The following is a 26,088-nucleotide window of genomic DNA, read 5'->3' on the forward strand; positions in this document are numbered from 1 at the left end:
CCCAATATCAGCTTTTTAAACTCTGCAGAGATTTGGAGAGCCCAGGGAAGATCAGGAAAGGGAATCAATATCTGCTTGCTCACATGTTTCCTTACACTGGGGTGTGTGGACAAATGAGCAATTTAGGTCTTCTTCCACTCTGAGGTAAGACCTGAACTCATCCATAAGAAAACTCCCCATCCTGAGAGCCTTTAGGAAAAGAATGGTTCCACTGAGTTCTTTCATGACCAAAGTTACAATGAGTTTGCACAAATTCTTCAGAGAAATGATGTAGTAGAAATTGGGCAGGTATATCTTGTCCTTGACTTGGGTAACGAATTGAGGTATTTTTCTCCTTTTTTGTACAATGTTTCTGAGGCAAATGAACTAGTTTTCCCACTGTTTTAGTTAGCTTCTTTGTTGCTGTGACCAAAGGATCTGACAAGAATAATTTTGGAGGAGGAAAAGTTTATTTGGCACCCACAGTTTCAGTCCCAGTCAATAGATAGCCAATTCCATTGCTCTGGGCTCAAGGTAAAGCAGCACATCATGGTGGAAGGTTGTGGAGGACAAAATCTGCTCAGAACATGGCAATCAGGAAGTAGAGTGCTCTGCTCACCAGGAACAACATATAAACCTCTAAGGCATGCCCCCAGTGATCCACCTCCTCCATCTACTCCCCACCTGCCTACAGTTACCACTACTTAATCCATATCAATCCATTTAATAGGTTATAACAATCCATCCATTCCATCTCCCAATAATTCTTACATTGTCTCACACATGAACTTTTGGGGGACACTTCCTATTTAAACCATAGCTCCCACTTTAGATCAAACTCCTGAGTCTTTTACTATAAAAGCAAGTAAGCTAGTTCATTATTTGATGTTATAATTGCAAATGATCCCAGGTGGACCACACCTTAAGTAAGTTTGGTTGCTTCTCCCCTTTTTCCTCCCATTCCCATGTTCTGTCTTTCTCAGTTTGGATGAACCTGTCAGCTTCAATAGTCCCAGGTTTAAAGGACTATAAGAATAAATTCCCTCATCTTTCCAACTCTTGAAGGTAGGAGAAGTGAGCACCATGCACCTACCTTCATGATGGAGGGCTGTGGAGGACGGGAGCACATCGGTGGGGATGGCATGGAGAGGTAAAGAGAGTCAAGGGTGAGTGATTTAGCCAGATTCTGTCAGAATCTGAATCAGAACTCACATCTTCTAAGCCTGAAAGCTTTCTCGATTAGTCTAGGTCATCTCCCTCAATTCACCTTCACATCTGATGTAGACAGCACCAGGGGAATTGGTCTATGAGGATATTGAGTCCAGTCTACATTTTCACCTAATAATATACATTTTTATGTCAAATACTTGCAGGAGTACTTATCCTCTTTCTTCAAAAATTATTTGTACTTTCTCCTGGATTTTTCCATTGAAAAGGCTATGGTTCAAACATTTGAAAGTTAGCTTTTCCAGTCTCAGCAAATGTATTCATCTATTTTCAGTTGTTATAACAGAATGCCTGAGGCTGAGTGCTTTATAAAGCACAAGAAATTTATTCACACAGTTCTGGGGGCTGGGAAGAAAAATCATGGTGTGGGCATCTGCAAGGGCCTTCTTCTTGTGTCATAACATGGCAAGGGAACATCATGTGGTAAGGAAGCATGCATAACAGAAAGAAAAATTGGGTTAAACCCATCCTTTTATCAGGAGCTCACTCCTGAGACAAGTACCCTACACCATCAATAATGGCCTTAATCCATTCACAAGCATGTGGGTGGATTAACATCTCAAGACTTAATAGCTCTTAAAGGTTCCACTTCTTCATATTGACCATTAAATTTCAAAATTTAATGACCATGACCATTAAATTTCAAAATGAGTTTTGGAGGAGACATTCAAACTAAAGCAGCAACTTTGTCATTTCAGCTCTGATTATCAATCTAATGGGCTCACCTTGGGCTTCTCCCTCTTGTCATGCCATATTTATGTCCTCATATGTTCACAGATAAAATAAGGCTCTGGGCTGGAGTCTCTGACTTGAATTGCAGGTTCTTCCCTATACTCAGATCAAAAGAATATTCCTCAATCTCTTTGTTATGGTTTGGATATGAGGTGACCCCTAAAAGCTCATGTATGAGACAATGCAAGGATTAGAGGAGAAATGATTAGGTTATGAGAGCCCTAACCCAATCAGTAACTTAATCCCCTGAGAGAATTAACTGTTAACTGAAGGTGGGTAGGGTGTGGCTGGAGAAGGTGGATCCCTGGGAGTGTTCTTTTGGGGTACATATTTGGTATCTGACCAGTAGAGCCTCTCTCTCTTTTTCCTGAACATCATGTGAGTCCTTCCACCATACTCTTCTACCATGATGTTTAGCCTCACCTCGAGCCTAGAGAAATGGAACTAGCTGTCTATGGACTGAGACCTCTGAAACCGTGATCCCTCAAATAAATTTTTCCTCCTCTACAGTTGTTCTGGTTGGGTCTTTTAGTCATAGGAGTGAAAAAGCTGACTAAAACACTCTTCATGTATTCTGCATCAGAATCTAGAGTGGTTCCCTAGTATAAGCATCATATGAGCAGAAACATAATCTTGCTTTTTCACCAGTTTCCTAAGCTGCTAGGACAGTGCTGGTACAGAGTTGACCCTCAGTAACCTTAGGCTGAATCAATGAATGCTGCCTCAGGCTCAACCAGTACTTTCACCAGGCTCAAGCACTGTGCTAGGCTCTGAGCATGCAATAAGAAAAGCCACGCTAGGCAAGAGCACTTGCTTTGCAGGAGATCAGAGTCAAGGATACAGGGAAAGTGGAGGGCTTGGGTGTGTAACCAGATCATTTCAGTACAACATGGTAAGCGCTATAGAGTGAGGCACATCTGGGGTGCCATCAGGATTGGAGAAAGCGATCCAGAGATGATGCCTGTGAGGAGTCTTAAGGACAGCAGGAATTTACAAATCCATCTGCACGTCTCAAGCTAATGATGGGGCCATTTGCCATCTGCTCCCCTTCCTGCCCTTATCTTTTTAACCTAAGTTCTCCTTATTCCCCAGCCAGTAAGGCCTTCTGCTCCAGAGAAGCTAATCTGCTTTCTGAAACCCACAGGGACTTGCTGGATACTGACTGGCCACTTTTGTCCACACTGGTCCATCTCTGTGAATATATATTCATTACATCCCAAGAAGTCTTGCTCAGACCCCTGGGGTCTAGGCAGCCTTCCTTAATGAATTCTCTACCGGTCCTTTTATTTCCCTCCTACTCAGAACTCAGGCTTTTAGCTTGTACATGTGATTCTAAGGACCCAGATAAATCACACTGGCACTGAGCATGATTTGGATGTCTATAGATAAGAATAATACAAAGAAAGGTGTCAGTATTCTCCTCATGTACCTTTATAAAGACAGAAAATAGAGTGCTCACAGCATTGCATGTCAATGTGGAAATCAACCCAGTAGCCGGTGTCCACCTGCTTTTCCCAGGGACTCTGAGTGTCCCTACTGTCACTATGTCAATGTGGTATGTCACAATATGTCAAGACATAGATATTTATGTAAATGTAGCACTGCTTAGAGAAATGAATATTTAGAGGTAGGGGGGATGAAATGGAGATGTATTAAAGTGGGCTTTATAACCTCTCTCAGATTTTTCCATTCGACACTCGACTGAGTTGTCGTCTCCTTGGGAATGTATCCATGTTTGCATACTAATAGAAGAAGAGGTAAGGAAACAAAATAATCATAATAATTTTATACTCATGTATTGTGCTTTGTAGTTCATACCTAAAATAAATGTCAACTCCTCTGAGGTGCCTTCCTGAATCCCTAGTAGAGTTGTTGTCACTTTCTTTATGCTCAGTGAATCTCCTCATACTTCTAGGAAAATGTCATCACTGAAGTTATATCTCTGACTGCTAAGCAGATAGAATTTTTCAAGGTTGGGTAACTTGGCTTCTTCATTGGCATGTGTCTATGATCTGGGTCATCATAAGGATCAAAATACTTCAAAAGTCCTTAATAGATAAATACACAAATGAATAGTGTTTATTAAGTATTTGATGAAGGCTTGTGTTTTTATTCTTTTATTATGATAAAAATAAATGTGAATAAATCTTAACTGGAAAAAATGTTTGTGGGAGAAAGTTTGAAGTTGTAGATGCAATTAAGTTTCTAAATTTTTCTGAGTTCTTTTATCTCAAGACTAGCTAATAAGAAGCTAGTTGTTTGAATTTGGGCCAATACTTCTACAGTGTTGTGAAATTGACTTAATTGAGTCCTGTTTGTCTATGAGAGTGCGAAAAGAGTGTTCCAAGTCTTAGAAAAGTATAGAGCAAACAGTTACCATATAAATTATGGAGTATTGGGTGGTACTTTGAGTATATTCTTCTTCATGTTTAAAAGTTAATCTCTGAGTTACACACTGTAATGATATATCCAACTGAAATAGTTTTTCTGGCACTAAAGCATAAATTATGTGCATGCAATTTGAAGACTGAAAAATGGATCATTCTTTGGGGGATAAAGAATGGTATGAAAGTTACTGCCACTCTGGGGGAACAGAATGTGATTATCTACAAGGTTAGCTGATTTTAAATACTGATTGCCAAACTGTTCAATAAAATATGAATACTTATTATGGCAATCCATATCACATGTTACATATCCTATTTTGGGGGCAACAGATACCTTCTTAAAGAAACACACTAACTAAGTAATGTCAAACATTATAAAGTGAGTGGAAATTGAGACTGAAGTGCTTATTTCCTATTGGTTGCTAAACTGGACTTTAACCTCTAGGAAAAGACTAAATCTATAAACAAAACTCAGTATCCATGGTAACATGCATAAGAAGGTAATTATTTTTTCTTTACATTTTCAAATTTCAGAGTTTAATAGCATATTATATGCATTGCCTCAGGCCCACAATTCCTCCAGTTGGTCATTAAGTATCAGGAAATGCCCTCTCTGCCAGTCATTATTACTTAAATAAAATGCCACTTACAAGCCTCATGAACAAAAGAGTTACAGTGCCAGTGGAAGACACACCTTTACTATTGTGGTGACTTGGCACAGAGAGCAAGGACCCCTGGAGCACCTGGTCTAGGAGCTAGGTTGTGTCCTGAAAGCAACATTCACCAGGAAGCCATTTCAGTTACAGTTAATTAGACCCCAGAAACAGTTCTGTTCTTCAGGTGATCAGACCAGAAGAAAGACCATAAACCTGTATCCTCATATGATCAGCCAGGTTTCCACAGGAATTTTGCAGAGGCAAAGAGCTCTGGGTGCCTCCAACACTTGCTGAGTCTGTCTTATTGTTGTAGAGGATCACTCCTTGATAGACCAACTTGGAAGTCTGGGTTTGTAATATTTAGTTCTTTAAAGAAAGACATTCACAGCAAATTGGATGACTGAGAAAGTATAAAGGTATTTACATAATCAATCTGATTTTTTTTTTCTTCAGAGGCAGACTTATGACAGCATTTTTATAGCAATCCAGAAAATTTGGTCTAAGTTGAAACCAAATTTTCTCTGGCTATTGAGTTTCCTTAACCAGCCCCAGGGACACCTGAGTGTCTAAACCAGACAGGTGCTGGACTCAGCTTTGACTTGTCTGCCTCAGTAAAATTGTCCCCAGATGACTTGTACAAACGAAAGGAAAAATATGTGTTGAAAAATAAAGCTAATCTAGGAAGTTCTAAATTTAGACTGAATTTTTCTTCCAAGGGTTTGTTTGTAAATCAAGTTTTTGGAAGCTGGAGCAAACGTTTTTCCATAGAAACATTATACTATATGTGGCTATGCAAATTTCACCCCTAACAAAATGGAATACTATACATTAGCAAAGGCATTTTTATCTGCTATAGTTTTTCACTAATTTTGAGCTTCATTATGGATTAAATGACTTTTGTGGGTTGGTCTGGGAGTTAGACCACTATGTGCAATGATCTCCCTGGGAAATAAGTCCCCACTCAAAAACCCGGATGTGAGGAACTCTCATGCTGCCAAAACTTCATGGAAAAGAGAGTTCCCCTGACAGTTCTGATGATACCACCCAGAAGCAAAAAGGTTGGCCTTTTTGTGTGAAGGACATTCATAAATTTGGTGTTTGTATTTGGGAAACTGCCAGACCAAATTCAGAAAGTATTATAACTCTATTAGGCAAAAGGTGAACTCCATGGTTTAGACAGGAAGTTGAATAAAAAAGCATAATCAATAAAGCAAAATGTAGAACCAAGATTTGCACAGAGACATATACTGGAAGTAAGAACTTTATAGCAGGACTATGAGCAAGACCAACATTCCAGCCCCACACAAAGGAAGGAAAACCTTTTTTCACTACAAAAAGTAAAGCAATTCAAGGGTGTCAAAGCAATGGATAGTGATGCTGATCTTGAGATCTTTCTATGAGCCACCTCCTAACTACCTCTTCCTCCACCCCATGAAGCTGCAATAGCTCTCCTAGCCCATTCCCCCAATTGTTTTTGCCTTCAAATCTAAAAGAGATTGACATTGTTTTTCTTCCAGAATAAGGGATGAGATGGATATGGTTAGGGAAGCAGAAGATGGAACCATGAGCCATGAGAACAAGTGGAAATCAGTTTAAGGTGTTGTCAGGAAGGAGTAGGGGTCCTTTTGGAAAACAGAGGAAAGCATAAGCCAAGATTTCCTGGAGAAAGGAATTAAAGCAGTGGGCCAGGAGGAAGTCAGAGAAAAGCTGTGAAAGGTAGATGAAAGGTTGCTGGAGTCTTCCAGAAAAAAAAAAAAAAAAAAAAAAAAATCAGAAAGTGAAAATGTATGTGAGGTGGTCAAATCTTTTGTGCTGTCCAGGAGAAAACATAAGGTAAGCTTCTAAGCAGGAACTGACCAACGACTCTCCAGAAATGCCAAAAATTGAGAGTTTGTGTCCAGTTTATCTGATATCCAAGGCTCAGGGAGGTCTCCAGTGCTTTCCAAAGAAGCCTGTTCTGCTCACCCTAAAATTTGGGCATCTCCTTGAATTTGGGGTTTATATTTTCAACTCTATCCCAAAGAAACCCATGGACTGGTTTGGGATCCAAACCTCCTTTAATTCTGGAGAAATCAAAAGGCATCCAAACACTATGCCTCCATCATCATGTGTCCTACAATTTAGGACAATTTGTACCATTTACTATCTTTCAAACAACAGGGTAGAAAGGAGAGGATTTTCAAAGCTGTATAAAGCATTTCACAGAGTCAGCTAAGAAAAAGTGCCATGCTAGAATTTATTTCCAAGGAACCAAAGTACGAAAGTGGTATTATGCCATGATACTATTGGAAGAGAAAAGAGAAACAGTGGTTTAATGGTTGGGATAGATTGAAAGAGTAAAGTAAAATTACATCAACAAGAGAAGGACTTTCCCACTTCTCTGGATCTGGGGTTTTGGCATCTGCTGGACTCTTCTCTATCTCATTTTCTCAGTGCTTAGCTCTTTGAAATAGGTTAATTTCGGGGGGGGGGGGGGGGCTGCATTCTACTTAATTCAAATAACCCCTTCTTGAATGAAATAAATGAAGAGGAATAGGATAGGCAAATTTAAAAAAAGATACATTCCAATCTAATGAGATGTTGGATGTCTGACTGCTGGAAACCCTATCCCTTGGGATGCCTGCCACTACAGCCGTGCCCTTGTGGCACAGTGACTTCTCATGGTGTTTGGAAAACGTGGTTTGGACAACATGGAACATAAAATATATCAGTTTCCAGAATGTTCAGCCCAGAAAGTTCATGCTCAGGTGAACATTGCACTTGGCCATCCATATCAGAAGGGCTACATTTCTTTGTTGGTAGCATTTCAAAACATGATTTAAGCTGGGTAAAAAGGAATGGATATGCTATCTTGTCAGCTATTCCCTAAGCTTAATGATGATTATTAGTAAATATTACTGGAGTGAATAATTGTTGAAAAACCTCACTGATTGGGATACACTGGGAAGAAGGTCATCAGTGTTTGTGGATCATGATACACTTTTGAGCACACATGGAGTTTGATTCTTTTAAGTAGCTCCATTGACCCTTCACTAGATTTTCCCAAGTAATAGTTGTTGAGGCAGCTGCTTCAACAAAACAATGTAAACTAACCCATCATTGGCTTCTATTCCATGCTGCCTTTAAATTGGGCTGAGTAACATTCTCGTTGCCTCTGAGAAACACAGAACATCAAATCCAGCTACCAGAAAGGAATGAAGAGTTCATCTTGGTTCAGGAACTTGGCAAATTTTTCTATGAAGAGTCGCTAGTACATTTTTCAGCCTTCACAGGCCATGTGGTCTCTGTCACAATTACTCCATTCTGCCATCAGAGCACGAAAACAGCCTTAGGTAATATAGAAATGGATAAGTAAGGCTGTGTTCGATAAAACTTTATTTGCAAAAACATTTTACCAGTAATGAAAAAGCAGCCTGGGAAGATGGGGAATTTCCTAGAATCACTAGATGGTTAGTTACAAAGCCAGATCCCCCAAACAGAAATTGACTCTAGAATCCAACTTTATTTCTACTATACCACAATGGTCTGTCTGATTTCATAAAGCTTCTACTGTCCTATAGATGAACTTGTACTGTGGATTATACTTGTGTTTCTGGGTCAAGCAAATCATGACAGCTTTCCCTTCTCCTTCAGATGGCTCTTGGTGGCCAGTTGACTACCCTCTGGAGAGCCATTCAGAGGAAAGGGACTTTGTTGATTGATGCTTCTTTGATCCCTCTTCAGGCAACCTCACTAGAAAAGGGAAACTTCACCATTAAGAACCTCATAACTTTTGAGAGTCACAAATCTTTTGGGGGGTCTGAAGAAAACTATGTATACTATCCTGAGAAATAAAGTACATACACAGAAACTCTTGCATGAACTTTAGAAAGTTATTAACCCCTTGAATTCCATGTTAGGAACTTCTATTAGGAGGCAACTAGTTCCTTGGGAATTGGAAACCCTAGTTCCAGCACCAGAGGGCCTGCAGCAGTGATACTTAATGTCAGTGGGTACTTACAGTATATCAGCTAGCTCAGAGTCTGTGACTATAATCCTGAAGGTCAAACTCAGCTACCAGAAGCTAGAGTGTAGGCTTGGCCTCTGGTAACGTGGTGGACGGGGCTAACTCAGCCACCCCTACTGCTATACACACAGAGAAATACATGAAGTAAGAATGAAAAAAAAAAAAAGTGTTGTTTTTATTGTTTTAATGCAAACTTGAATTCAAAAGAAAAGAGTGGGAACTCACATATTCCAGAAGCAAAGAGTAAACTCAAAGAAGCATGGTCAGCTTGAACTGATGCCACAATGATTCAGGAGACTAAAAGATAGACTTTTAATCCCCGGGCACAGAAAGACACATGGTCTGGAGTCCAGGTCATGTGAGGTGTGAGAAGAGAGAACACATTCTAAATCCAGAGCTCTTAAAGGACTGTTGGCCCATGACAACAGGTCCAGAAAACTCTATCCAACAACCTGAATAGGTACTAAGGAATTTTTCTGCATAGTCCAAGACTTTAGGTAGGAAAAAATGGACCACATTCTCCTGCTTGCCCTCTCAGACTTGGTTCCCATTCAGTGGTCTCTACTTTGCACAGTCCCCGGTCCTGGCTTGGCCATACCCTGAGGACCACTTTTTCACAGTTAAGCGGGATCTTTCCCAAAGGCAACCCCTCCCTGCTTGAATACAGTTCCTTAGAATTTGTTGTGGTCTTTTAGTTTTTGTATTATTTGTTTTCTAATATGTAAGAGAACATTAGGAGAAGAACATTTGCCAGAGGAGTCCTGGGACAACTTGATTTGGAGACTGGAGGTAACTTTTCATAAGTCCATTACTTGGGGAGCCCCAGAGAGCTGCAGTTGTTAGCATTTTACAGAGATTTGGGCAGCACCCACTAATGGTCAAAGGAAATATTGCCATTACCTTTGTAATGGTGTGATAGTATCTCTGCAGACAGGGCTCTCCTCGAATTCAGGGACCTGGCTACCAGGTAATGTTCAAATGCCCTCTGTCTCCCTTCCTTGTTCAACATGTACAGGTCCAAAGCTGAATCAGCAGTGTGAGCTGGTTTTAAGGTAAAATGAGGACCTTTGTTATCTTAAATTACTTGTACCATCTAACTCCCTATATAAAGCATAATGTCTCTTAATAAAATAACCTTGATTTCCATAAGTGTGCAGTCCATCATCACAGTGATCAGTGATGATTTTATTAAGGCACTAGAACATACCCTCAGAGAGTGTTAAAAGGTTGGCATCAACGATGTCAATTTAGTAGGAGAAAGCTGAGTGTCCACTTTTCTTCCAGAAACTACAATCTGGATATCTGTACAGACCTTATTAAATGACATCCCAAGGTCACACTGGTCATCAAGACATTCTTTATCATAATCCAAAATTAAAACCCAAAGAAACTTCCTGCTAGATAATTACTTTTTAGCAAAGTATTATGAGATTAAAATGTTTTGGGTTTGGGTTTTGCTCCTGTGTGAAAGTTATAAGCAGGAAAATGACCTCCTTCAATTTTCTTCTCACTATTCTGCAGAAAGCAGACCTGATATGTTCTGGGTCTGGCCTGCAGTTTTAATGTGTGTACATAGCATATACTCTGAGGCCTTTCAGTGGAGCCCAGATCACTTAGAAGCTAGGAAGTTTGGATGGAGTACAACCCGCCTCTCTGTCATGTGCCTTCTAGGGAGGCATAGTAACAACAGTGACAAAGAGCTTCCTGGCTTGAATCCCAGTTCTGCTATTTATGAGCTGTGTGACTTTGGGCATATCACTTAACCTTTCTGTGCTCTGGTCTCCTCTTCCATAAATTAAAGATAATAGCATGCTATCTCATAGAGTTGTTTGGGGAATCAATGTATAAGACCTGAAAAGCACTTGTCTTGTAATAAACTGATTTTAGGCTAAGGGAACCTTCTTCTCTAGAGCAGGTATGCATTACACACCTAAGAGAGTAATCCCTCCCAAATTTTTCGTGTAGAGGAAAACCTTTTATGGCTAGGTGGCTGCTTGGAAAGATACAGAAATTCTCAGCATTACTTGGGTTTTGACCTAACATTTTTGTTAAACAAGAATAGGGGGTTGAGGGTGTAGTTCAGTGGTAGAGAGCTTATCAAACATGTGTGAGGCCCTGGGTTCAATCCCAAGCATTGCAAAGGAACAAAACAACAACAACAAAAAAAAGAATAGGACTCTGGTGAGCTAGCGATGCAGAGTATAGAGTGGGGACAATTTAGGCTGCCCTGAAGCAGGATTTTCTGAGAAGTAAAGTTAGAACTAGCACCCAGCTCACAGAGTTACTGGAGAATTCAATACCATAACCCAAGTAAAGTAAAATGACTTGCACAGCCTTTGATGTAAGCTAAGTACTCATGTGCTTAAAACTCTTTAAAAAAAAAAATAAAAAATAAAAAATATATATATATATTTTAACTGTAGATGGACACAATACCTTTATTTTTACTTATTTTTATGTGGTACTGAGGACCAAACCCAGTGCCTCACAACTGCTAGGCAAGCGCTCCACCATTGAACTACAATCCAGCCTCATGTGCCTGAAACTCTTGCACGTGGCTTCCTGTCTAAAGCTAGCCATGATCCATTACAGAGCATGTTTTAAGAATCCAGGTCTCAGAGCACTCGGGAGCTGTGAGTGTGGACAGGAGCCAGGGCTATGGGAGCGTCATGGCCTGTGCTTTCAACATGTCTCCCTGTTTCTCAAATCTTGGTGTTTTGAGAGTCCCGGGGCCTCCTAACCTGTGTGCCACTTCAGGGAGCAAGATGGCTGGTGCCTACCTGAGCAATTCCTCTGTCCAGTGCTTCAAAGATGCCATTATGGGGGTCTTGTTAATAAGGGATCCCTAATAAAGAAGAGCTGCTCCAAGATGCTACAGTGTGGGAGCATCAGTCCTCCAAGTCCTCAACCCTGAAAGCACCTCAGGATCAGGAAGAAAATCAACTCTATAAAATGTTTTTAAACACACTAATTAGCAGACCAGTCATTACTATACAACAGAATCCCATAAAATCTCACATAGCAGTCATTTTGAAACACTGTTTATTCAGGTTTTAACTGGAGTTTTTTCTCCTTTTTCTCACTTGCTTCCAATCTATGGAATTCATTAGCACCTATGCATTATTAGGAATGATACCAGTGACCTGTGACACAGGGCTTCTCACTTAAGATTACCAAGAGAACTTGATCAGCAGGATGATCCAGGACCTGGCTTTCTTTTTTTTTATTTTGTTTTGTTTTTGTTTTTGTAACAAACAAAACCATGAAAAGGTAAGGAGGTATCTTAAAGGTCCAAAATATCCAATCTTCACTTGGATCTTGAAGTTTCTAGGGAAAAATGCTGAAGACTTTAAGGTCATGGTTTTATTTCCAGGTTGATCAACTTTTGAAGCAGTTGATTGGCAGCACATTGTCCTGTCCAGTTGATACGGGATTTTCTTATACATATCATTCTATCAAAAACCCTGTGGAGTAGGCAGAACATTTTCCAGATAAATAAACAGAGCCTCTGAGGGGTTAAGTGGCCAGCCCAAGTCACAGAACTCAATGGGTTCCCTGACTTTGGGCCCAGTGCCCATTCTGCTGTGCTGTGCCACCCAGTCTCCCTGCAGATAATGGAAAATGCAGCTAACCCTGGACCCAAGCGACCTTCAGGAGAATTGTTGTGAGAGTCTGGGCAGTTTATTAGAACACAATCATTTGAACAGCTTGATGGGATTTAATTGTTTGGAAGGTATTCAACTCAGTATTTCCAAACACTGACAGAGAGTGCTAGAGACTGTTTTCCCAGATAATGATGCCACCTTAATTTTGGAAAGTGTTTGCATGTTTACAAAGCACTTTCAATTTTCTTCCTTGAGCTTGGACCCAGTCTGAGACTGGTATGAAAATTTTCATTTTCATTCACAAATGGTATGAGTATTAGAAAGAAAAAGGGAGATGACACTTCACAGAAGATAGACAATCAATCAACAAATATATGGAAAAATGTTCAACATTTCTAGTAATTAGAGAAATGCAAATCAAAACTACTCTAAGATTTCATCTCACTCCAATCAGAATGGTAATTATCAAGAATACAAGCAACAATAAATGTTGGTGAGGATGTGGGGGAAAAGGTACACTCATACATTGCTGATGGGAATGAAAATTGGTGCAGCCACTGTGGAAAGCAGTATGGAGATTCTCAGAAAACTTGGAATGGAACCACCATTTGACCCAACTACCCCACTCCTTGGCCTGTACTCAAAGGACTTAAAACCAGCATACTACAGAGATACAGCCATATCAATGTTTACAGCAGTTCAATTCACAATAGCTAAGCTATAGAACCAAACTAGATGCCTATCAGCAGATGAATGGATAAAGAATTTATGATACATATATATACACAATATAATATTACTCAACCTTAAAGAAGAATAAAATTATGGCATTTACAGGTAAATGGATAGAGTTGGAGAATAACACGCTAAGTGAGATAAGCCAATTCCAAAAAAAATCAAAGGTCAAATGTTTTCTCCAATAAGTGAATGCTGACACATAATGGGGGTGGGGTATAAGGGAAGAATGGAGGAACTTTGGATTTTGCAGAGTGGAATGAAGTGAGGAGAGCAAGCAGGGGGTGGGAAAGATGGTGGAATGAGAAAGACATCATTACCCTAAATACATATATGATTGCACGAATGGTGTGATTCCACATCGTGTACAACCAGAGAAATAAAAAGTTGTGCTCCATTTGTGCACAATGAATCAAAATGCATTCTGCAATTATGTATAACTAAAGAGAACAAGTAGTAATAATTTTTTTAAAGGAAACGAACAAAAGGAGACAGGCAGGCCTTCTTTGTACCAATCCCCTCCCTGCTCATCTGGGACCTGCAGGCCTGGTGTGCCCCCTGGGCTGGGGCTTCACTCCACCATCTGAGTTCTTCCTGCCCTTTAGGCGCTGTCCATTAGACCTTCTTGCCAGGTGAGCTTTCTGACCTCAGAGAGACACATCTGTTATGACCTGCAAAGGTGTTTTACTGACTTGAGTTAATGTCTACAGGGACTCATTTGAACACAAGCTCACAGGTGAGCCAAATAGTGCAAATGTAGCTGCTGAGAGGAAGGACCTGGAGGAAGCATTGCAGGCCTGGGAGGGTTGACGGCGATAGGAAACATGGCTCCTCCCCTTCAGAGGATCTAAACGGCACACAATGAAAATCTGGCTTACTGTTTTGTTTTAAACAGCATCTCTAGCTAAGGGGATGCTTTGGCCGGCCTTAGTGACATGCTCTTTCTTGTGTGGATTTGACTGCAAATACTACTGAGGCCTCCACACCAAAGACTCTGAGAAAGAAGAGGGAAGAGATGAGGCTGAGGCTTGGAACTCCAAATTACAGGATTCCAAGGAACGCGCTTTTCCTCTGGGTTATTGAGCTGTGTTCTGAGAGCCTCTATGCTTCCACCCTTGCTGTCTAAGTCAGTGGCCACACAGTGACCACAACGTCCTTTGCATAGCTCCAAACGGCTCCGCTGGCTCCCTTCTCACTTGATCCATACTCAAGTCCCTCTCAGGCCCTGCAGAATGCCCCTCCCTTGGCACTAGCCTCTGGCCTCATCCCCTACCACCCACCTCCTCTCACCTGCTTCTGTCACATGGGCTGCTCCTCTGCAGGCCAGCCTTACTCCCACGTTGGGTGCTGGCACTAGCTGTACCCTCTGCTAAGAATGCTCTTCCCCCAGAAATTCACAGGTCCCACATTCCAGCTCCTTCAGATTTCCCCTTCTTAATGCAAACTGCCTCCAGCCCTCCCCATATTCCTGTCCCTGCTTCCATTTTTCTCAAGCACTCTTCGTTTCCCAGCCCACAAATTAATTCATTTATTGTCTGTCTTTTCTCCAGCAGCTGGGAAATCTTTGTCTTGCTCAGTGATGTGTCCCTAGTGCCCACAGAATGCCCTGGCACATGGTTAGTGCTCAGTTCAAGTTGTTTGAGTAGATGGTGACTCAGAGGCATTTTCTGTAGCAGGCAGGTATAGAAGTGATGGTCTCAGTCCTTTCTGTGGCTTCTCCTAGGTGCCCAGTCTCCCCTTCTTGTTGGAGTAAGATTCCAATGGAAACTACAAATGGCCATGCCAGCATCCAGACTTTGGAAGAGGGTCTGGGAATGGCAGGCAGGGAGTCTGGTTCTAGCCAAGCCAGAAGAGAAGGTCATGGTTTTAGCAAACCTGAGGCAGGACCTCACTCCTACAGGAAGCTGGCATCTGGTGTGGTGAGGCAGGGGTTGCTAGGACAGACAGTAAATAGAAGGCTCATGCTAAATACCTCTGCTACATATGACAGGTAAGCCAGCCCTAGTCCTGGTCAGTTCAGCACTCAATAGATTATTTTTGGTTAGACTGCAGGACTAATCAGTAAAGAGTCCAGGCCAGAACCAGCTATGCAATCTGTGGGACATAGTGCAAAAGGAAAACATGAGGCCCCTTGTTCAAAAATTATTAAGAATTTCAAGATGGTGAAAGTGGAACTTTGAATTCAATATAGGGTCTTTCTGAGTACAGGCTCTGCCATACACGCTTGAAGCCAGTCCTGGTCAGGACTACCATGCTAAAGGCGTTTTACAGAAACTCCTGCTAGGATGTTCCCTATAACAAATAGAAATCACTTAAGCCCAAGAGGTGCAGCTCGTTTCTCCATGAGGAAGGAAGCCCTAGGGTAGAGTGGGAAACACTCCCATGAAAACCTAAAGACACAAAAACCTATATCCTTGCAACTAGAAAGAGGACCTGCTGTCATGTTACAGAGTGGGGCGGTGGGGAACAGTGGCAGAACAGTTGGCAGAAAAGGTAGCATCTGAGGCCAGTATAGATCTGTGTCTGTGGGAAAATGAGCAGCCAAGACTCTGGCACATTCTCTATTCAGAAAGGTGGCCAGGGGTGGGCAAGAGGGAAGCAGGAAAAGGGGAAGCAGAAAATTGCACTTAAAAGAAACAATATTGAGATTGCTTCCTATCGTTCTGGCTTATCATGCTGGGCAGCCAGGGCCTTTTCCCACAAATCAGCTGAAGGGGGCACATGGTTACCCTAAGTAGATGTCTGTGGACCATGCACTAAGGTAAGTACTACCACTTTTCATTTGGAATGCAAATCACAGTTTACACAGTGTTTTGATATACAAAACTGATTTCAGTTGGTCCTCTCAATATGCACAGTAGTTTAACAGTACATTGGCATCCTCAGACAAGTGGACTCAACTTGATTCTTCTAGCACTGAGTCTAGGAGATCTTGGACTCAAATGTTGGAGGAATTTTCTTTTCCTCCATGATGCCCCCTGTCACCAGTGGCTACTATTGCTCTAGAGTTCCTAGCCTGAGACTGACAAATGCAAGCAGGACATCACAAGTATATAGCAACATGTTGTCTAATTGCTTCCAAAATTCTGACATCCTGCCACTACAGCAAAAGGGATATGTTAACAGCTGGGGATGCAGAGAACTAGCCCTATACCCTGGGAATGTCTTGAGAGGGATTGGATGTTTCTCCACAGAAACATTACAAGAACTACTTTTGGAGGTCATCTGAGAAATGTGAACTACAGATTAAAATGAATCAAGGACTCTAACATGAGTACATATATATTTTGATATGGCCATTAAACTTTTATCAGAAGGATTCCTTTGAAGTCTTGATCATTTTGCTGCACTCAAATGTATGCAATTTGCCAGATTGCAGATGCATAGTCATGGGGGTTTGAGTTAAATACATCAATCATTAACATTTTCTCTCAAGATTAACAAGTGCAATTAGCTCAAATTAATAAAATAATCTCTTGAGGAGCTCATTTTTATAAAATCTAGAGCGCCACTTGAGTCACCCAAAAAGAAAACGCATCTTAAAATCATTTCCATTTTAGCACAAGCACATGTTAAAAACAGCTGAACTTATTTTTCCCTCTTCAAATTCTGCAAAATTCACTCCCAGGTTGACTTTCTATGCCAAGTTTCAGAGCTGAGCAAATTTTTATGGTCTAGTTATAAACCCTAGAAAAACAAGGTTTATAGGAAATGTTGACACAACCTTAACTAAAGTGGCGCTAGCTGACACCTCTATATTTTCAATTTGGGGATTTCTACTGGGAAAATATAAACGCTAATTCAGCAAAGGAAGCCAACTATAATAAAAATGTTGTAGTCTTCCTGTTCACCCCGTGAAGTTTTACTTCAAAAGATGCCAGGCAACATGGAGGTGAGTTAGAATGAGAATGCTCAGTATGTAGGGCACCTGCAAATAGCTCAGCCTCCTGGTTACCTATAAATGCTGCCTGGGAATGCATGACCTCACCATGAGTCATGGCTGCCCGCTGCAGTCCAGGCCAAGACTTGGTGGAGGATTTCAGGTCTTTACCAAAGGCGTCTACCATCCATCCACTTACTGCACACTTACTGCACACCTCCAAATCTGCCCTCTGTAGAAAATGCAGATTTTTCACACACTTAGTGGTAGAGCAAACCACTAAGTCACAGAAAAGCCAGAAGGATGAAAGCTGGAGTAAAGTCTCAACATGGAAGGTTAACTTTGAACACAATGACTCAAACTACAGCCTTAGCAGTGTCGGTGGGACCAGAGGGTGAGAGCAGGCCGAAACATCGGGAGAAACAGGCAATGACAGTTCTCATTTCCCCGGCCCTCTAAGCAGCCCAGATGAGAAGCACATGTGTTCCATATTTAGGCTTTTTTTTTTCCCCCCTTTCTTCTTCTGAAACAAGAAGGAGGTGGGAGAAGGGGTGAAGTTTGATTCAGGTCCAGAGATAAAGACTGACACTCACAAATGGACCATAATAGGGGGCAAAGTGAGTTAAGCTGAAGTAAATGTTTTAAAATCCTCAGCTGGATAGACTAAACAGCCTTGGCCCGGGAGCCGGGAGACCAGCTGTCTCTCCAGGCATCCCCACTTAGGAAGAGCGACTCAGGCGGCCTATGCAGCCTCCCAGGTCCTGTTGCTAGTTTGTCATCTGTAACATGGGGGCCAGCCTGGGTTGAGGAGGGTGGAAGGATTAAGCAGAGTTATGTCCCTGTGAATTGTAAACTCCACAATGAAAGGGAGTTTTGTATTGATTTTATTTCTACTTTGGAATAATATATTCAGAAAATGAAAGTATTTTCAATGTAGGGACAAATCCATCAGGATGAAGGAAAAATAATTAACAAAAAAACCCTCCCCAGCATATTTGCTGTGTTTAGTTCATCCTGAAACAGATTTGGAAGGGACTTATTGCTGACAATTTTGCTTTTAAGTCTAATAGTCTACTAAAAAGGACATTTAGGTTACGCCCCAACTGCTAGCATGAAAGTGACCTTCACCAGCTCACAAGGGACCACTGAGTTACATATCTTCATTAGCAGAAAGCATGTTGGATGATTATTTTTCCCTCCCAGTTTCTAAGCCTGTTGGCAGCATTTTCCCAGAGTGTTTTCAAAAGCTTTCACAAGATATACTCATAATGTTGGTTAAAAAAAAAAACAAAAAAACAACTTGAAGCATACTTTAAGGCAAATGCATAAGTTCTGCAGGCCCTGAATTTTTTTCAGGTTGAAAAGGAAGACAGTGAATTTCTGGATGTACCTGTCAAGACTAAATGATTGTTCATTTCCTGTGAATTGGGAATAACGTAATAACATGCAGCTGGGGAGCTGGGCTGTGTAGCTTGCTTTTTCCTATTCCAGGAGCCGGGTCCCTTACCAGCTGGGAAATATTACCACATGAACATGCTGAAAAACTTAGGGGAAAAGAAAAGAACAACTTTCTCGATATCAGCAGTTGCTCTGATGATCCTACCTGTACAACCTGAGAATATTTTAACAGCAAATGTATACAAAGATTTATTTAATTAAAAATGAATTTTGGGGGAAGGGGAGGTAAAGGTTTACAAAGACTCAAAATTCTCTTTTCATAGAATTGAGAGGATTCGAATTAACTCTGCAAGATTATGCATGCTAACGATCGGGTGGATTTGAGAGAAATAGTTCAAAATAACAAAGCATTTTCACCCAAGAAAGACTATTTGTACCAAAGTATTCATGCTTTGCCAATGCCATCATTACCTGAAACAAAAAAGAAGAAGAAAAATAGCATAAATTCAATACCAAGTTTAAAATTGGAATTCAGCAAAATGTAATCTCAGGCACTTATTTTAAATGTGTGCTTATGTCTTTTCATATAATAAATTCTGTTCAGTGTTTCATTAGCCATTACACTATATCTTGTGATTGTATCAGATATTAGATGCTAAGAGATGGAGCCAACTTTTCACTTCAGGTGGCTCCCATTGCAACCCATCATCACAATTAACTCGAGAAAGAGGAGGTGGGTGTGGGAAGAAGTGATGCTTGGGTTGTTCTGTGTCTCCTGCTTCTGGTAAGGCAAAGAAAGGAAGGAGAGGCCAAAGCAGTGAGCAGGTCTCTGCCAATGGAATTGTGCAACCCCATTGCCTATTGGACCCAAACCTGTGCATGGGAGATAAAAACCTGGGGTGCACAGGGAGTGGAAGAGTGATACAGCTGCCCTGGATCACTGTGCACTGTGGTTGTCCACCCTGGATAGACATCAGAGTTACTGGTAGAAATTTTAAACTACAAACAATTAGGTCCCATCCTGGCTGGTGATAAAGCCTAAACAACTCTGTGGGTGGAGGGGGTTTGGGGGTTAAATGTAGGTTTGTTTGTTTTAAATAAAAAACTACAACTGGTTTTTAATGCTAAGCCAGGTTGAAAATTATAAATAGGTACTATTTGGAAATAAACTAAGGTGAATTTGACAGTGTTACCCTTTTATCAACATTTCTCTTGCATCTTGCTTGAATCCAAAGAAAAAGCTATTTATGTCAGGTAGACATAAAAAGGGTGAAGATGCCAATAATAAAATAATTCCTAATACTGCAGTTTCAGTTTGGGGACTCTTTCCTTAACTGCCAAAGCACTTGCACATGCATGAGGTCATTTCACTCCCCTCTCTTGCTCCCTTAGTGCTACAAGGCAGATGGTGCAGGAATCATCACCCCATTTTACAGATAAAATAACATGTCATATCCTCCTAGATCCCCTAACAGCAAATGGGTGGGCTTATCCCATTCCCTCTTCTTTCTCTTACGCCTGACACCTGTTCCTACAGCATCAGGGCCAGGAAGCAGGGGATCTTGCTCTCACATGATTTTATGCTCATGTAGTAGGGGAGAGAGAACTCAGCGCACACTCAGCTCTCAAGTTGACTGCACATGGAGAAAGGGTTTGTGTTTTGTTTTAACCCCAAAGAGCTGGCTTATGTCCCAGTGTGTTTGATAGGTTTTTGGCTTTCCATTGTACACATGTCCTTTAAGTTAACACACCATGTCTTCCTTGTCTATTTTGCTGCTTCTTCAGATTCAGTGGAGAAGAAACAGGAGGAGACAGTGACATGGCTAGTTCCTGGCAGGCATCCTGGAGTAAGCAGCCATGGTGGACTTGCACCCACCTACTTCTTTCACATCACAGGAAGCAAATGGTCCCCAGGTGAAGAGTGACAGATGAGGCTAAGAAATTTTTCAGTGGTGTTCAGTTTTGTTTCTGTGCCATCTGAGTAAACTTTTGGTAACCTTGGCCTTATGATTCAACTCTTCTAATTGAAAGAAATAATGATCACAACACTAGGGGCTGATGGCTGTTTAGAGCAGACAGTCATCCTTCTTTAGGGAAGACTTTGTTGGGAACAGACTAGAAGGTAAGAATATTAAAAGCATGGTGCTGGAATCCGTGCTTTTGCTGATACGATTTACCTAACTAATGAAATTACTTCAGATTTTATAGTAACATTTTTAAAAAGCAACCAACTTCCTAGATAAGTTTGCTTTGGGGAGGTGTATGACATGTAGTAGCTATCATTGTGGTCCAAAGTCAAGGTTCAAGTTCAATGAACTGATGTCCTTCCATATATTAATATTTCACAGGTCAATAAAACTAACTACTTATTGGTTTACCACATTATCCAAAAATGTATTACATACAAAGTAACTCACATTTTTATAACTTAGGAAGCTGACCACTCATTTTATCATACTTTAATTTTTACATATGTGAGTTTAAAATGTTGATGGTGTTTTGGTCATGTTAAAATCACATCTGGTTCATAACGGCTGATAGAGAAAAACATTTTTGACAATAATAAAAAAGGTACTTTATATAGAGTAGAATATATGAAACATAACTAATCTCTGAAGAAGATATGAAGAGCTACTTTCTGGTACAGGAAGAGAAAAGGGTTTTCACCTCAGAGAGTCACTGCCCAGCAGCTCACTGAAGTGTTTGCTCCAGAAAACTGGTCTGGGCTTAGCAAAAAGAGTGCCAAGGCTGATTAGTGATACCTATTGTGGAAGAAGGAGCATCTGGTGACACCTGCACAGTATATTTGCCATCTCAGCCGTGGGAGGAAAGGAGAACTACACCCACTGGGTGATACATATTTCCCTGATGCACAGAGACAGTTGATATGTGTGAAGAATTTCTTTAATGGAACAGTTTTTACCAGAGCAAAGACTTGATTGATAATTTCAAGTAGTCATTTTCTTAAGAGCATTGTTCAAACCATTTAATGCGTATTGGGGTACTAAAGGAATAAGGATTATTCATTTTTCTCAACAGGCTTACACTGTTATTTGAAATTCTGGAATGGAGCCTGTCACTGTGACAGTACTGCATGTCAGTCAGGATTGTCCAATTATATGAACTTCTCATAGATAAGCCTTTTTCCTTGAATTCCATCAGCATTCCAGCATGCTCCAGCCTGGACATTTTCATTAATGTCGTTTTCATGGCACTGGAAGCAATGCCATCATTTGCACTAGTGATTATGGAGCCCCTGGGGAAGTCATAAAACCTGTCATATTTCTATGTTCCATCTTAAAGAATTAGTGAGGATACAACACTAGCAAAGTAATTTGTTTCCTGTTAAAGATCATATAAATGAAAAAGCAAAGTGGGGGTTATCCCTTTGGAGAAATCATGAGTTTAAGAAGATTAATGTTGGAAAAAAATAACTTTTTTATTGGATAAATTGCCTTTGCATCAGGGTGCATTCTATTTAATTATGAAATTTAATTTCAGATGGAAGAAATCATTTCTCAATTACAGTATTTTGTAAATGATGTATTTAAACACATATCTTTAGCATGTTTGCTACCAAGGATTTATCATTGTAGATCATTTACATGGTATATTTCTTAGTTGCAGACTCTTCCTCTTATTTTTCAAATGGACACTTTTTTTGTCTCTCGGTTAGGTCCTTAGAAATAAGAATTGACAAGGAAGGGTTTTGATTCTGGTTATTTTATAAAGCCAGGCAATGAATAGTGATGAATGAAACTCTCCAAGAATTTGTAACTTATTTTTATTATGTCTGTTCTCCCTTAGCTAACAAATCCATTCTCTGGGACCTTGGCAAATCCACATTCCATATTTCTGGCTGGTGCCTGAATGTATGGTCATCTTGCTGCCTTCTTCAAACCAGTGTGAGCGCAGCCTGAAGTCTCTTCCTACTGATCGTCTTCTCCCGCTCTCCATATGCATTCCACATGTTTGTTTTCCTTTTTCCTTTCATTCTTCTTTTGCCTTAAATCATGAAAGTAACTAGCCTGAATTATAGGAAGAAGCAGGGCACAATTTTTCTGAATTCTTACATTGCCCTTGTGAAGGGACATGTTATCTCTTCTGCTTCCATATACCATTAGTATTCAGTTATCTCTGGTGACAGGATGTTGGTGCTTGGTCTCAAGCCCTGTGGGAGGTGAGGAGTTCTTCCTTTAGGGTCATCATTTTAGAGTTAGTTGTATTCACCAAAATGGAAAAGTTCTCCAAATTATGTATTTGCAAAACCTCTAGGAAAAATGATGTGGAGGATGATTTGCCTTTATTCAACCCTGTGAGTCAGCACAATAGGTCCCCTCATCTCCCTAAAACAAGATAGCATTCATTTTTTTTTCTTTTTTGTTTCCTTCCCCCCACCCCTCCCACCTCTCTTTTCCCTCTATACAGTCCCTCCTTCCTCCATTCTTGCCCCCCTCCCACCCCCCATTATGTGTTATCATCCGCTTATAGAGAGATCATTCGACCTTTGGTCTTTTTGAGATTGGCTTATCTCACTTAGCATGATATTCTCCAATTTCATCTGTTTGCCTGCAAATGCCATGATTTTATTATTCTTTATAGCTGAGTAATATTCCATTGTATATATATACCACAGTTTCTTTATCCATTCATCAATTGAAGGACATCTAGGTTGGTTCCACAATCTGGCTATTGCAAATTGAGCAGCTAAGAACATTGATGTGGCTGTATCTCTGTAGTACGCTGATTTTAAGTCCTTTGGGTATAGGCCACGGAGTGGGATAGCTGGATCAAATGATGGTTCCATTCCAAGTTTTCTAAGGAATCTCCACACTGCTTTCCAGAGTGGCTGCACTAATTTGCAACCCCACCAGCAATGTATGAGTGTACCTTTTTCCCCACATCCTCTCCAACACCTATTGTTGCTTGTATTCTTGATAATCACCATTCTAATTGGGGTGAGATGGAATCTTAGTGTAGTTTTGATTTGCATTTCTCTTATTACTAAAGATGGTGAACATTTTTTCATATGTTTGTTGATTGCTTGTAGATCTTCTTCTGTGAAGTGTCTGTTCATATCCTTAGCCCATTTGTTGATTGGGTTATTTGTATTCTTGGTGTAGAGTTTTTCAAGTTCTTTATATATTCTGGAAATTAGTGCTCTATCTAAAGTATGAGTGGCAAAGATTTTCTCCCACTCTGTAGGCTCTCTCTTCACATTGCTGATAGTTTCCTTTGCTGAGTGAAAGCTATTTAGTTTGAATCTATCCCAGTTATTGATTATTGCTTTTATTTCTTATGTATGGGAGTCCTGTTAAGGAAGTCTGATCCTAAGCCAACAAGTTGAAGATTTTGACCTACTTTTTCTTCTATAAGATGCAGGGTCTCTGGTCTGATTCCAAGGTCCTTGATCCATTGTGAGTTGATTTTTGTGCAGGGTGAGAGATAGGGGTTTAGTTTCATTCTGTTGCATATGGATTTCCAGTTTTCCCAGAACTTGCTCTTCTAGTAAGTAGCTTGATAAAGGTTATTAGGAGATAGAGAAGGGAAATTTTTTTATGCTACTACAATAGCATGTAAGACAAAAACGGAAAGATGTCACTGAGGACCTTACTCACTTAAGTCTAATTATAAACACATTGCCTTGAAAAAACTTTGGGTATGATAAATCCAAGTGTGATGGTTGCATTTCACCATTCTATGAATTAGCAAGCATAGGTTATTTTAATTTAAAAAGTTTGGTACTTAATAATTACCAGCAATACTGCTGGGCATAGGGAATAAAAGTTTCCCATCCTTTTGGAGTTGAAAATCTAATGAGGAAGATGCACAATAAAATAAGCAAACAAGGTAGAAATGTGCAACTGCACAGGTTTTGCACTGCCCAAATTCAGTGGACTCAATTCACAAAGGCTATGGTATAAATGGTGACCCACTGCAAGACATGGCCTATACAACCATATGGTCGTAGCCCTTCATGCAATATTTTTGAGTGTGCTAAATAAATAGTGATAGGAGATATACTATGTCATGCGAGCATATAACAACAACTACCTGACCTAGCCTATGCGGTAGTTTCTTGGAGTAAATGATGTCACCACTGAGGTTCAATGATAAGTCTGAGTCAACCAGGCTAAAAGAAGGAAAGTTGTCCATAAGTAAAGGTAATTGCATATTAGAAAGCCAAGAATAAGGAGTTGGGATGCCAAGTTCACCAAGGAATGAGTATAAGGGACATTTTGGCTGCTCAATCCTGGGGGCCACCTCTGAGGCTCATTTCACCAACTTTACAAACCCATATCACTTCCACCCAAACTTTATAGATTTCAAGCTGTTTTCTAAGAGGGACTCAGCAACATTTCCTCATATAGTACATTGGATTCAGAAGTGCTGCCTAAATGTAACTCTTAGGGAAGATCCCCTGTCTTCAGACAGATGGTTCCAAATATTGGGCTCCCATTCCTACCACCTGTTCAACTTTATCAAATGTCAGGCATTTTGATTCAGACAAACTCAATCAATCTGATTGTGGCACTCCTCTGCTGAAAAGCTTTTAATAGATGCTTTGGGGATTAAAGAATAAAACAAAACAAAAGATATGTTTTTTTGAGACAAAGTTCAAACCTCAGCATGACTCACAGGGTACAGTGCCATTCCAGAGGATAGGGGCTATTTATATATTTTCACTTAGCACAATGGCTTGTGCAAACATTATGGAATGAATGAGAGAATGGATGAGTTTAGTGAATGGATGAATGAATGGACAACCTTACATGCCCACTGATCTCCTTTGATCTATTCGAAGAAGAAGAGGTGACTGAGCCAGGTACAGTGCTGCACACCTGTAATCCCCAGCTACTTGGGAGGCTAAGGCAGCAGATAAACTCAAGGTCAGTCTGAACAACTTAGTAAGACCCTGTGTCAAACAAAAAATAAAAAGGGATGGGGATATAGTTCAGAGGTAAAGTTTTTTATGTTTAGCATTTTTTTTTTACAGTAAAGATGTAACGTGTTTTCAAAAGTAAACACTGTTTTAAAAAAAAAGCCAATATTTGTGGAAAGTTGCATAAAACAGGCATTCCACTTACATCTATATGAGACTATATCCTTTGGGCATATTTAAAAAGGTATTCAAGGTCTCTAAAATTATACCCACATTTTTTATTTCAGCATCACACTTAGCATAAAAGCTTAGCTCCTCTCAAGGATCCACACAACCCTGTCCCTCCCTATCATGCCTATGTCACATCCTACCACTCTTCTGGCTTCTCACTCCATATGCCACACACAACTTCAGCCCTCGATCTTGCCAAATGCACTGTCCCCTGTCTCATCTCTGCTTGAAACTTAGACATCAGCTTAATAAATGAGGCATCATCCCTCTACCCAATTTAACACAGGCTTTCCTCTGTTTGCTATCACACAGCCCTGTTTTCCTTCCTTCAGAGTACTATCTACTACCTGGGAATCATCTCATCTATGC

The sequence above is a fragment of the Sciurus vulgaris genome (genome assembly GCF_902686455.1).
Source record: "Sciurus vulgaris genome assembly, chromosome: 12".
NCBI classification, from domain to species: Eukaryota; Metazoa; Chordata; class Mammalia; order Rodentia; family Sciuridae; genus Sciurus; species Sciurus vulgaris.